Below are 13,314 nucleotides of genomic sequence, written 5' to 3' on the forward strand. Positions count from 1 at the left end.
ATCCGAGATTCTGGCGACCGCAAGAACGACAGTCTCAACCCACAGTACCAAACGGTACCCCGTAAAGTACTTTGCGGAGTGAGCATTTGTCCTTCCTGATCTCGCGATACCGGTCGACCCTCGCCCTTCTGGCTCTCGCTAGGCTCCGCCTACCGCAGCTTCTCTTTCGTCATTTCCTGTCGTTCTATATTGCTAAGGAAGAAGATGGCGGCGCTGGGAGAACCTGTACGCCTGGAGAGAGGTGAGTGCGGCCGATGTCCCGACCGAGGTGGGTGGAAGGGATGAGGAAGTGCGGTGTCACTGGAGAGAAGGAGCGGTTGCCCAGGCTCAGACTCCGAACCTGCCTGCTCCTTGCGTGGCGGCCGCTTGCGTCGCTGTCATTCACACGGTGGAAGGCGCTTACGATTTTTTGACTCTTCGCTAGACCCCTGTGTGTTCACACGCACTGTCCTGGGGCGTAGCACAGTTAATTACAATCTGCTCATGTTTGCCGACATACGCCCCACACGCACCCTCTGGGTGGGCACAGCAGATGCGGCGTTTAGAGATCTGTAAACCAGAACAACACATGTCACACGCCCTGTTCAGATCCTTTACACTGTTGTACATACACTTGCACAAACCTAGAGGTCTTGCCTTCACCCACATATCGCACAATATCCGGACACACGGCACTTTTCCACAAGAACTCGCCCTCCCTTCTTGGTTACTTTTACCACAGCCTCCCTTGCATTCGTAATTTGGTATTTCCAAGCATTGGTACCCCTCTCAGGCACAAGGATGATTTTCAAAACAATCCTACTGATTTGATCTTGGAAAGCTTGTTATGTAACTTATGTGAAGTAGTGGTAGATTGTAAAACACTTGGCAGTTGCGATCATATATATATGATTTTTACACACCCTACAATTGCAAACTGTGATTAGTTGATTGCTTCTTGAAGGAAGCTGTTAACAAAGATAAAACCTAGTTTGCTGTGTAGTTACAGACCAGAGAGTCAAAATACAGATATTAAGATTTTGAACGCTCCATTGTCTTCCCCAAATCCTTTATTTCAGACAATTCAAACACGCTTTTGACACACAAGCATTTAAAAGTTTTCTTTTTCCTTTCTTTTTTTTTTTTTCTTTTGTTCTGTTTTGTTACCATTCTGGGGATTGAACCCAGAGATACTTTACCACTGAGCTATATACCCAGCCCTCCTTATTTTTTTATTGAGATAAGGTCTCAGCTCAGGCTGACCTTAACGTTGAGATCCTCCTGCCTCAGCCTCCCAAGTAGTCAGGACTACAGGTGTGTATAACTTGCCTGACTTAAAAATTATCATTCAAGAAGTACCACAAAAATTTAGCACTGTTGGTAAACAGCATAAAATGTAGATTAAAGTTATTTTGCACATATTATCATTTGAAATTACAGTCTCAATATTCTTCTTTAAGAAGAAGATACATTTTTAGAATTGTATTTAGAAAAGCCTCTTTCCTTATCCCTTCCCACAAACAAATGTGCACATATGATTGTTAGTTATGGTGTTCCTCGTTTGGAAGTCTTTTTTTATAAATAAGATTGTTTCTCTACAGCCCACCAGTCCATTTATTGAAGCATAATTTTATAACAGAAGAGTAGCTTCTCTAAGTAGACTTTCTAAGATAGGCTTAAGACAAAGGTGACATCTTCCTCCTGAGCACAATGGCAATGTGCTTTGCAGAAAGGAACAGATCTGTTGGTGCTAACAGAAGTAGGTGTTTTTCTTTTAAAGGTAGTTAGTTGTAGAATTCTAACATGTGGCAGTCTTGTATTTTTAAATGCAGTACAAAATGTGGAACTTCATCCCCTAGCATTTAGTTTTGGTAGTTGTTTTTGCTTTTTGTTGTTGAATTTTTTTTTTAAGTTCTTCAGTAGACTCTTCAGCACCTTGGTAGGGATGAATTATAAGTGGTTCTATTCAGCAGCATAGGAAAGTTAAATTATCTCAGAACTCTGTTAACAAATAACTCCCAGTAATCCTATAGTACAATATCAGTGCATGTAATCAAGATCCTGAGTGCCAGTTGGGCACGGTAGTGTATGTCTGTAATCTCAGCTACTGCAGAGACTGAGGCAGGAGGATTGCCGCAGTCTGACTGGGCACAATTCAGGAGCCACTTGTCAAAAGAAACAAACTTTATTTTTAAAACTACAAACGCCAAACAAAACAGCTCCTCAGGAAAAACCCTCAGAGCCCAACTGCCACCACTGGCTTCCACAAGCCTCCCCCCACACACCAACCACCACCTCCCACAATCCTCCTGCTCTTGAGGCCGATTGGCTAGGTCGCGTGGGCGGAGCCAAAGAAGTCCCCCAATGAGCAGTTCCGTAGTCTGAAGGGCAGGGAAACAGCCCAATGAACATGACCGCAGAGGAGCCAATCAGCTAGATGTTGCTGGGGCCGCTGTGAGCCAATCATCAGCTGGCAGTCTGAAGGGCAGGGAAACAGCCCAATGAACATGACTGCAGAGGAGCCAATCAGCTAGATGTTGCTGGGGCCACTGTGAGCCAATCATCAGCCGGCAGCCGGGAGTTTGCTGGCAGCTGGAAGTTTTCTGGGGCCCCTTTGGCTGTGGCTCTCAACAGAGGATCCTAAGTCCAAAGCCGGCTTTGGAAACTTAGTGAGACCCTTTCTCAAAATACAACAAAAAGGGTTGGGGATGTAGTTTATTGGTGGAGTGCTTGCCTCAAATGTTTAAGGCTATGTGTTCAATCCCTGGTAATAGCAGTGGGAGGCGGGGGGCGGGGGAGATAGTGCCTTCTAAATCATCAAAACTTGATTCACAAAGGTACAAAAACAGGTAAGAAAAAATCAAACTGATATTGTCATTAATTGTTGAACATGACTTTGAATCTTGTAGAGTTTCTTAATAAAACACATCCCCACACTTCTCAATGACAATTGACTAACATGCTTAATGTATTTGTATACATGTATGCAACCCCTTAATATTTTTTAAGACTGATGCCAGTGTAACATTATGTTTGCTAAGCCTCTTTAAAAATATTATTTGGTTTGGTCATCAAATGCCTTTTATGAAGCAGGTATATTATTTGCATTTTACAGTGAAAGGCACTGAGAAACAAGGAGTTTAAGTAATTTGTTCAAGGTCTCACAACTAGTATGAAGAACAGAATTACATAGCTGGTTTTTATGTTTTATTTTTAAAACTACGTATTTGATTGAAATTGTCTGAATTAAAACATTGTGTTAACAATCCTAACTTGAAAACAAATCAGTTAATTTTATTCAGTTTATTTTTAATTTAAATGTGTCCTAGCCACTAACTGGATCTGTTATTAAATAGTTCATATCTATGCATATATCATGTTTATCTTTAGGAAATGACCAGTGATTTCACTAGCACGTGGTCTGCTATTCAGTGCTTTGGTTACTAATATGATAATTAAGTACATTTTTATTGCTTACATACTTCCCAATATTACTACTGGCTTTTTTTGAAGCAGTGCAGTTAACATATCTGTCACATCTGAGCCCCTGTCCTTTCCTGTGACATTTAGTAGTTTATATTCAGTTTGTCTGTCTCTCAATTATTTTTTAAACTATGCTTCTGTAACATGTGAAATTTTAAAATCTGTAAAATTTAATGTGCTCAGATTTTACATTCCTGTTCTCAATGTGTACATGAATGATCTCCTCTTTCTCATACAAAAACACAGATGCTTTGTTTTACCCCCTCTATTTTCAGCATACTGTTAGTCCTTTGGGGAATTAATCCTAATTCTTACAGTGTTACATAGGTATTTCAAGAATCCTTAGAGAAATTTATCTATGTGTTTGTTTAACTCTAGATATTTGTAGAGCAATTGAAATGTTGGAAAAACTACAAAGGAGTGGACAGGTACCACCACAGAAACTTCAGGATTTACAAAGAGTCCTTCAAAGTGAGTTCTGCAATGCTGTAAGAGAGGTGAGTAAATATGATTAAAAGTTAATACATTTAACTTCACAGAGAAATCAAACATGATATATTCCAAGATTTAAAATATAACAACTTTTATGTTTTGCAGGTATATGAACATGTCTATGAAACTGTAGATATCAGTAGCAGTCCTGAAGTGAGAGCTAATGCAACTGCAAAGGTAAATTTGTTTATTTGCCAAAAGTGAGAATTCTTCATAAATTAGAGGTTGAAAATGTACAATTATTAGATTTATAGTAAGCTTATTTTGTAAGCTAACATAATATCTTTCAAATTATACCAAGCTTCCCAAGTTCTAAGAAGTAGAACATTTTTATTACTGTATGTAGTTTAGATAAGGCATTGAAAATGCTCTCACATACATTAATTATATACATATGAAATACATAATTGTGTTATATACAACATATTTACATGTAAAATAGCATCAATTTTATAATTGAGGATGAATTTCTCATTGATGAGGAAGTATCAAGATTAGATTATTTGTCTCAAACTACCACACACAAATAGTAAATGGTAGAATAGGGTTATTTGATTTGTCCTTTACCCTAGCTCTGCAAATATGGTATAATGTCAGTAGTAGGCTACCTCTTCAGGGCTGAAGATGGAGTTTGTGTGCTTTTCCATACCAGATTTTCCCTCATAATACATTATTTCATTGTGTATTACTTGGGTAGATATGTTAATTCGAGTAGTAGATGACATACTAGACTTTTAATCATTGCAGATTATTTTGATTGAGTTCCTGGTTTCCAAAAGGACAGACTGGATTCTCTATTGAATACAAATACTTAAACTTGTGGATATGGTTTATCAGAGTAGAAAATAGAAATTTATTTTTTATACCTGAGTTGTATAACCTTCACAGCTTATTTAGTTTTTGAGCCTTAGTTCTGTTAGGTAGGAAATGAGTGCTTTTTTGGGTCTTAAAATAAGTCTTGATTTTCTTCTTACCCCTTGCACCTTTGTTCATGTACCCTGATCCAGCATGAAAAAATGGTACCAGATTCCTTGATTAACTTTAAAAACATAATGAAACAGGAAAATCTTAATTTTGTGTTAGAATTTAAAGAGCATATGGCTCTATTAAATCTTCTGTGGGTTTTTTTTACTTGTAATTATATAGTTTGCTAGAGCAACAAAAATTATTCATGTTGGCTATACATGTGCCTGCTTTTCTTAATATAGAGACAATTATTGATGTATTATTTATTTTGTGTATGGTACAAAGAGTATACAAAGAATATAGCAGGCAAAATGACTATATATAAGGACAACTCTGTGTGGGTTGTTATAGGTATGGTGTATTTTACACAAATGCCAGGCTATCTGGCCTTGAAGCTCCGGACTGTTAGTGCATTAGGGTAGAATATTCCTGTTTAAATGTTATGTGCCCAGCAAGCCTGCTTGTCAAGCTCTGCACATGGAACTACACAAAAGTTCTAGACAGTGGATGAGAGTGTGCTAAAAAATTCTGTTTTATACATAGTCCTGGAATATGTATTCTTTTCAGTTATTATTTCTTTTTGGGGGGTTTGGGGTACCAGAGATTGAACTCAGGGGCATTCAACCACTGAGCCACATCCCCAGCCCTTTTTTGTATTTTATTTAGAGCCTTGCTGTTGCTGAGGCTGGCTTTGAACTCGCAATCCTCGTGTTTTAGCCTCCGCTTACATTTATTAAAAACCTCTGCTTAGCCTCTCAGAATGACCAGTGAATTTGTGAATACCCACACATCAAAAATGTGCCTCACAATGCAGAATGCATTCTTTAAAAATCATGTTACATGCATTCATAAATATACCACAGGGAATTTCATCTTTATGTATAAATAAAAAGGATCAGTGAAATATAAATGAATGGATTAGCCAAAGAGAGTCAAGGAGATTGGGGAGAAGAGGGGAAAGGGGGGATTATGAAGTGAAATTGAATTTCATGCAGCATGAGTTTGTCAAGATGAATCCAGCTACTATTTATAACTGTAAAGCTCTGATTGTGTGTGTGTGTGTGTGTGTGTTTATACATCTCAAAAGTAGTGAGATAGGTCAGGGATATACGTCAGTGTTAGAGTACATGTTTATTAACATGTATGAGTCCCTGGGTTTAATTCCCAGCACTGCGAAAAAATAAAACAAAAAAGGTATTTTTTTAAAAGAGATGAAGTAAACAAAGGTCATATATTTTAAATATGTAAAATTTTCTTTCAGGCTACGGTCACTGCATTTGCTACCAGTGAAGGACATTCTCATCCTCAAGTTGTTGAGCTACCCAAAAGAGAAGAAAGTCTTGGGTTCAATATTATGGGAATCAAAGAACAAAACTCTCCAATCTATATATCTAGAATAATTCCAGGTGGAAGAGCTGATAGGCATGGGGGCCTTAAATGAGGAGATCAACTTCTTTCTGTTAATGGAGTGGTGAGGATGAATTTTATTTATATTTGCAGTAATGTTCTGTGACCACTTGGGGGTGCCTGTGGATTGTAGAAACAGAAGATGCCAGTGCAAGGGATTAATTAATGAACTTTGTAGTTTAGGAATGCTTTAAGTGAATGCTAGGCAGTACTGTTTAGGACAGTGGTTGTTTTTTGTTTGTTTCTTTTTTTTTAAAATGCAGCTCTGGGGATTGAATCGGGAGCTTTGCTCATACTGGTCAAGTGCTTTATCACTGAGCTCTGTCCCCAGCCCAGTGATCTTTTTAAGGCACTCTAAATGTGGTTTTCATCCCTTCAATGTAAATTACCAGTGCTTAGTGGGATTTTTATTACATAATTAAACTCTTCAGTAGTTAAAACAGTATACTAAATTAGAAATGTACCATCATATTTACTTTTATAGAATGGCAGTTGCTTGATTAAATTCTGACGTAGTGCAGTAATGAGACATGTATATTGAAATGCTAATTACTTGGAACTTAAAAAATGATTTCGAGACTATAAGCAGAATTGATGTATCACTGGATTTCACACTGATAAAACAAGATTTAGCATTGAAAGGATTCAGTATCTCTATAGATATACTGCCCTGAATGTGCCAAATCTTGTGTGAATTGATGCAATGAAGACTCTCTTTACTTAATTTTAAATATTTGTAGTTGTCGTTACTCTCAAAACCTAAGTATCAATTGTGTGTGTGCACTTTTTCCAGAGCATTGAAGGAGAACATCACGAAAAAGCTATAGAACTGCTGAAAGCAGCCCAAGGAAAGGTTAAATTGGTAGTACGGTATAAACCCAAAGTCTTAGAAGAAATGGAGTCACGCTTTGAAAAAATGAGATCTGCAAAACACAGGCAACAGACCTAATACATTTAAAACTTTATATTTAATTTTGCTTTTTAGCTAGAGAAGTTTTACTTGTGACCTACAATGGCCAAAATGCCAATAATTGTAAAAAACAAAAAAATACAAACTTCCCTTGAAATCCTCCTTGCCATTTTATGAATGCCTATTTTAACATCATTTATGGTTCTAGAGATGCATACACTTTTTTCTGACAAGAAAAAGTAAAAGGTGTTGAGGACAATTTTGTCCTGCTGTTTTTACAGACCTTTTTCAAATGTAGATTTTTGTCATAAAGTTGTTACAGATTTTTAAAAATGCTTTTTAAATATTAAAATGTACTTTTACATTCTTAATCTTTTTTAAGAAGAATGTTTTCTTCATCTGGCTACTTATTTAAAATTTAACAGTTCTCCAACTCTTTTTTTGCTTACTATATATTTTTTTAACCTCTGAAATTCTTTACAGATTTCCAAGAAATTAAATATGGCAATCTCACCTACAGCATTTCATTACCCTGTCGTTGTTAACATCATTGCTGCATTTTGTACTTTGAACATACACACTATATATATATATATATATATATATATATATATATTCTCAATTGTAAGATAATGACACAGCATATTGGAAGTTTTTTACTTTCATTTGAACATGTATAATGGGTATTCATTTATACTGGTTTATAAAAGTGAGTTTTAAACACTGAAACAATCATCGCCTAAATTATGTATTTCATAATATGTAAGCAGTGAGGAAAGATGATGTAATTTGACTATTAGCATTAATGATTATATCCCTTTCTAATTGTAGTCAACAATATATCAAAAAGTATAAATGCAAAACAGGTTCAGATCTCATCTTGCAAAATTTTTTAAGACTATTGATTTTTATTTAAGAAACAAAACACCCCCCTTCTGTAGCAGGAAACAAATTGCTTGTTCTTGAAAAATTTTCCATCAAGAATTTATTAGAAGCAGGTATACTTCTATAAGTTGTTTTTTTTTTAATGTTTCCAAACAATGTACTTGGAAATCAGAATCACTTCTTATCATTTTCATATAATTCTTATGCTCTTCATCACATTAGTGATTAGAAATGAGGTGTAATTCCCCAACACCTGCCCGCAAGAGCTAAGTAGTGTTACCACTATTTACCTGTGAGGAGTCTTTGCTTCCCCACTGCTGAAGTATAACACTAGAGAAGCACGCCAAGGCAAGTTTAGAGTGGAGAGTAGAAGCTTTATTAAGCAGAAAAGACTTCTCCTGGAGGAAGAAGGGAACCCAAGAGGTGGAATCTGTGGAAGGGAGGATATCTTACCTTTTTTACAGCTAAGGTCTTCTTTCAGCTTTCCCGCATTTCTGTCCTTTGTTCTGTTACCTTGAAATGATAGAATGTAGGTGGAGAGACCAAAAAGTTGAGGGTCAGATGGGCTGGAGGAGTAATCTGGGCAGGAAGGGCTTGGGGCTGCTTTTGATTAGCATCTCCTTGTTTGCTGAGAGCTGCTTCATTAACATTTCTTTAGAATGGGCTCTGGGCCTTGGGAACATAAACATTTCAATTTCCCCAATTGCTGTTCTGCTTTCCTAGGCTCCATTGTCAACACAGCCTTTATTTTTTATTTTGTATTTTACCTAACTATGCTAACTATCTATCTTTAAATCTGACTTCAGTAGCATCAGTGGCCCTGGGTAGGGCATGGTGTGGGGATCAGGAAGGTGAGGGGAAGGGGCATGGGTCAAGAAGAAAAAATAAACCTATATAAAAACTCACATGTCTACCTTAGAAAGAAACCTAAAACTCAATTTTTTGAAGCCTTTCCACAAGATGTCAGACTCAAAAGAATTCACCATCAGGAGTGCTTTTTTCATCCAAGTATTGTACAAGATGTGAAAAATAAAGCTTTACTTGTTATACTTTAAAAGGACCACTGGAAACCTTAATTGTGGACACAAAGTATATTCCATGTTCATCCTAAAGTATGTGTAATTTTTGATATTTCTGCATTGATATAATAGTATGGTTTTATCATTGTGAATAATTAACATTTTATTTTAAATTCATAATTCTCAAAATAATGGAAAGATTCTTACTCCTGGCCACATAGGGAGCCAGAAACAAGCCCCTCACTCAGAACTACTTCCTCAAGAGCCAGTGGCCTAGATCAGGTCAAAAAATGGCAGTCTTCTGGCCAGTAGACAGGTGTTGCTTGGCCTATCCTGGATTACTTTTTGTGTCCCCCTTCCCCCAAGTATTTAAAAGATTCTACTGGGCGTGGTGGCACTTGGCTGTAATCCCAGGGACTCAGGAGGCTGAGGCAGGAGGATGTGAGTTCAAAGCCAGCCTCAGCATTTTAGTGAGGCTGTAAGCAACTCAGTGAGATCCTGTCTCTAAATAAAATATAAAAAGGGCTGAGGATGGGGCTCAGTGGGTAAGCACCCCTAGGTTCAGTCCCCCCCCACCAAAAACAAACGATTTCCCATAAGAATACATATTTTGAGCCTTTCTGGAAAATTAAGAAGATTCATCTATGCTGGCTCTTGTTTCTGAAATGAAGAGCAAATGTCAACCATTAAGTGTGCTGGTGTCCTGGTCATTCTGCCGGCTGCATGAAGCACCTGCTCTTTGCATCTCTTGCTTCCATGGTTTCTGAGAGCCCTTCTCTCATGTCTCCTCCAGGTCATCTCTCATATTACCTGTGATGACATGAATTATAGCCTGAAGCTTGCAGTATCTTTACCTGTAGAAATGATAGCCACCATCCCCTTCACCCACCATGATAATCCGCTCAGAGTAGAAGAAAATCTCAGTCCTTTTTCTGACGTGAGAAATTCTCCCTTTGTGGGTTTTCTTTCTCAGGTCTAGCCTGTTGGTTTCTATGTACCCATTGATAAATACCGCCGAGTACCGGCAAGCCCGCACTTGACTTCAGTATCTGGCTTTAAAAGTTACACCTGGGCTGAGGCTGTAATGCAGCAGCAGAGCGCTTGCCTAACAAGTGTGAGACTCAGTATTCAGTCCTCAGCACCACATAACACGTTTGCTTATTTATTTATTTTTATGTCCATCTACAACTAAAAAAAAATTTAAAAGTTACCACCTTCAATCTTTACAGGCTCTTAATTTCTGGAAAAATGGCCTTTAATTCAGGCTGTGCCACAAACACAGAGGTATCATTAGTTTCCAGCACAGCTTGACTTTTATTTAGATAAATGTCTTCCATGTCACAGGGAAATGGCTCTCAGTTCTAGGTTAGTATTGATTGAAATGTCTCTGGAGTAACCTTAAAAGATAGCTGCCACTTAGGTGACGTTTTCAGAGGCAGACTTTAAACTCCTGATTACTGGGGCTGCTCATTGGCAGGAATGTCAGTGGAATGACTAACTGAGATGAGAAACGTCAACCTCTTTGGCCTGCTCAGACTGGGTGGACTTAACTTTGGCAGCAGGATTACGGAGTGAGAAGCTGGGGCTGATTTGGAGATCACATCTCATAATTTCTGTCCCCAAAAGATGAAGCTGGTCTGGGTTGAAGCTGTGATCAGAGAAGCTCAGCTGAGCATTGCCCAAACCCCTTCTTGGTCTTGGAGGGTACAGCTGGGGGTGAATGGAAAGAAAGGTGTGATTCTGAGCTAGTGAGACAGTTGGTATCACCTGAGAAGGCTGCTCTGCCGGCTTTCCCTGCCTAGGGTTCACACCAGTGTGAATGTCTTAACACCTGATTCCCTTCTTCTGTGTGATGATCGCAGCATGGGAAAACTGTGCTCATAAAGAGCCTTATAATTCCAAATCTTGTAGTTTCTTTTTGTAAACAACCATTCAAATTGTGTTTTGAGTCCTGAATTCTTATTTAGACCTGGGTTTCTCAATCTCAGGATAGTATTGACACGTAGGGCTGGATATTTCTGTTGTAGGACAGTGCCTGTGTACAGTAGGATGTTGAATAGCATCCTTTGTCCTTTACCCACCAGACACCAGAACCACCCGTTCGCCTGTGTCTTTATGTCTCTAGACATTGCCAGCTGTCTCCCCATGCTGGGGGGGGGCATGGGGGGTGCGGGGGTAAAATCATTCCTGATTGAGAACCACTGGCTTAGACAATCAAAGGCTTGAACCACTTTTTCTTCATTTCTTTACTGCTGTTTGATGTTGATGCATTAGTCAAACATTTATATAAAAAAATGTAATTAAGAATAGCCTTGATATGCTGGTAAATGGTTGGAGCTGGAGACTACCATGCTAAGTGAAATAAGCAAATCCCCAAAATCCAAAGGCCAAATGTTCTCTATGATATGCAGATGCTAACTCACAATAAGGGATGGAGGGAGAATAGAAGTTCATTGGATGAGACAAAGGGGAATGAAGGGAAGGGAGAGGGATGGGAATGGGAAAGACAGTGGAATGAATGGGACAGAACACATGACCAGGGAAACTCCACATCATGTCCAACCACAAGAATGGGAAGTTAGACTCCATGTATGTATAAAAGAATAGCCCTGGACTTTTCAAAGTATTTGGTGCACAGTATTTGGACTAGGACACCTTAATGTGGATAGGGGTCTGTCTCACTTTAGAATTTCTTTACAGGTTGTTAGGTGATAAAATCATATTGCTTGAATCCATTGCCTTAGGTGGTCGGCATGTTCATTGCCTGGCTTTCAGTGCCTTGTTTATGGATGCAAGTGGGCAGGAGAGGTATTATTTGTTAATTTCAGTAGCAATAATGTTACTTAAAATAATGCATGAGACAATGGGAATTAGGAGGGAGAGGGCTTGGATTTTTTGGGGGAAGGGTTAAGTGGGGAAGGATAAAATTTGTGAATTCAGGGCACAATGCCAAGTATAGATTATTTTTTTCCTTTTCTTTACCAGAAACCTGAGTTACAACAAACTCTCTGAGATTGACCCTGCTGGCTTTGAGGACTTGCCAAATCTACAGGAAGTGTGAGTGCTTTCCCTAAATTTCTGTATGGTTGGTAGAGGGGTTGAGAGATCTTGGAGAAAATCCTTTCATTTTGCAGCATTCCTTACTCTCCGAGATGGGCAGTGTAAGCCCATTCGAAGGGGTATTTGCATCATTATGCCTTTATTGACAAATGACAGTACAGTTGTCTGTGGTCAACCACAGTCTGAAAATATCAAATGGAAAATTTCAGAAATAAACAATTATACAGTCCTCTGTGAAAACGGCGCTCAACTCACGTTACTGCTGCCTGGCTGAAACTGCTTGCTGTGGATACCCCTATGTGCTCACCAGAGCCACTGACCTAAACTGTTCTTAGGGGCGAGGAAGCCTAGCCTGTGTCTGCTATTAGGTATTTATGGCTCGCTGTGCTGCCAGCATCTAAGGCTGCTGCCCGCTGCCTCCCCACGTGCATGCACATGCATGAGGAGAGTGCATGGTGGTTGTATGTTGGGCGCAGGTGGGGTAGGGGTTGCACTGAGGCACTGTTTTTGGCTATGAATCACTACCACCTGCTAGGCATTTCCCACATATCTGTATCCTAAACCTTTATGTTTCATTATTTCAGCTGTAACCTGCCCAGACCCTATAAGGTTGGCACTTGTATTATTTTCATTGATTGAAAAGTGAAACAAAAGTACTGCAAGTTTTGAGAACGAGGAGATCTGACTTTAAAACATAAGCTGGCTGGGCTCAGTGGCTCACGCCTGTCATCCCAGCAGCTCCAGAGACTGAGGCAAGAGGATCGCAAGTTCAAAGCCAGCCTCAGCAACTTAGCAAGACCCTAAGCAACTCAGCAAAACCCTGTCTCTAAATAAAATAGAAAAAGGATTGGTGATGTGGCTCAGTCGTTCATTGCCCCTAGGTTCAATCCCTAGTACTAGAAAGAAAAGAAAGAAATAAAAGAGAAAACTCCAAAACCAAACAAAAACAAACAAAAAAAATGCAAGCTGTGTAATCACTTTGAAAAAATTCCTTTTCTGCCACTCTGTCTCAGTTTCTTCTTTTGGGGTGGGATGATCATTCTTATTTTCCTGAAAGGGTTGGCTTGCCATTCAGGGTTGCAACAGACTCTGGCACTGGGTCCGTGTTCACCC

The 13,314-nt window shown here is 38.9% G+C and overlaps 1 pseudogene; it reads left to right on the forward strand.

Moving 5' to 3' along the window:
* Window positions 1-204: 204 nt before the first annotated feature.
* Window positions 205-7,276, forward strand: LOC144252732 (protein lin-7 homolog C-like; annotated as a pseudogene).
* Window positions 7,277-13,314: the final 6,038 nt, after the last annotated feature.

This window comes from Urocitellus parryii, unplaced genomic scaffold (genome assembly GCF_045843805.1).
Source record: "Urocitellus parryii isolate mUroPar1 unplaced genomic scaffold, mUroPar1.hap1 Scaffold_53, whole genome shotgun sequence".
Taxonomy (NCBI): Eukaryota; Metazoa; Chordata; class Mammalia; order Rodentia; family Sciuridae; genus Urocitellus; species Urocitellus parryii.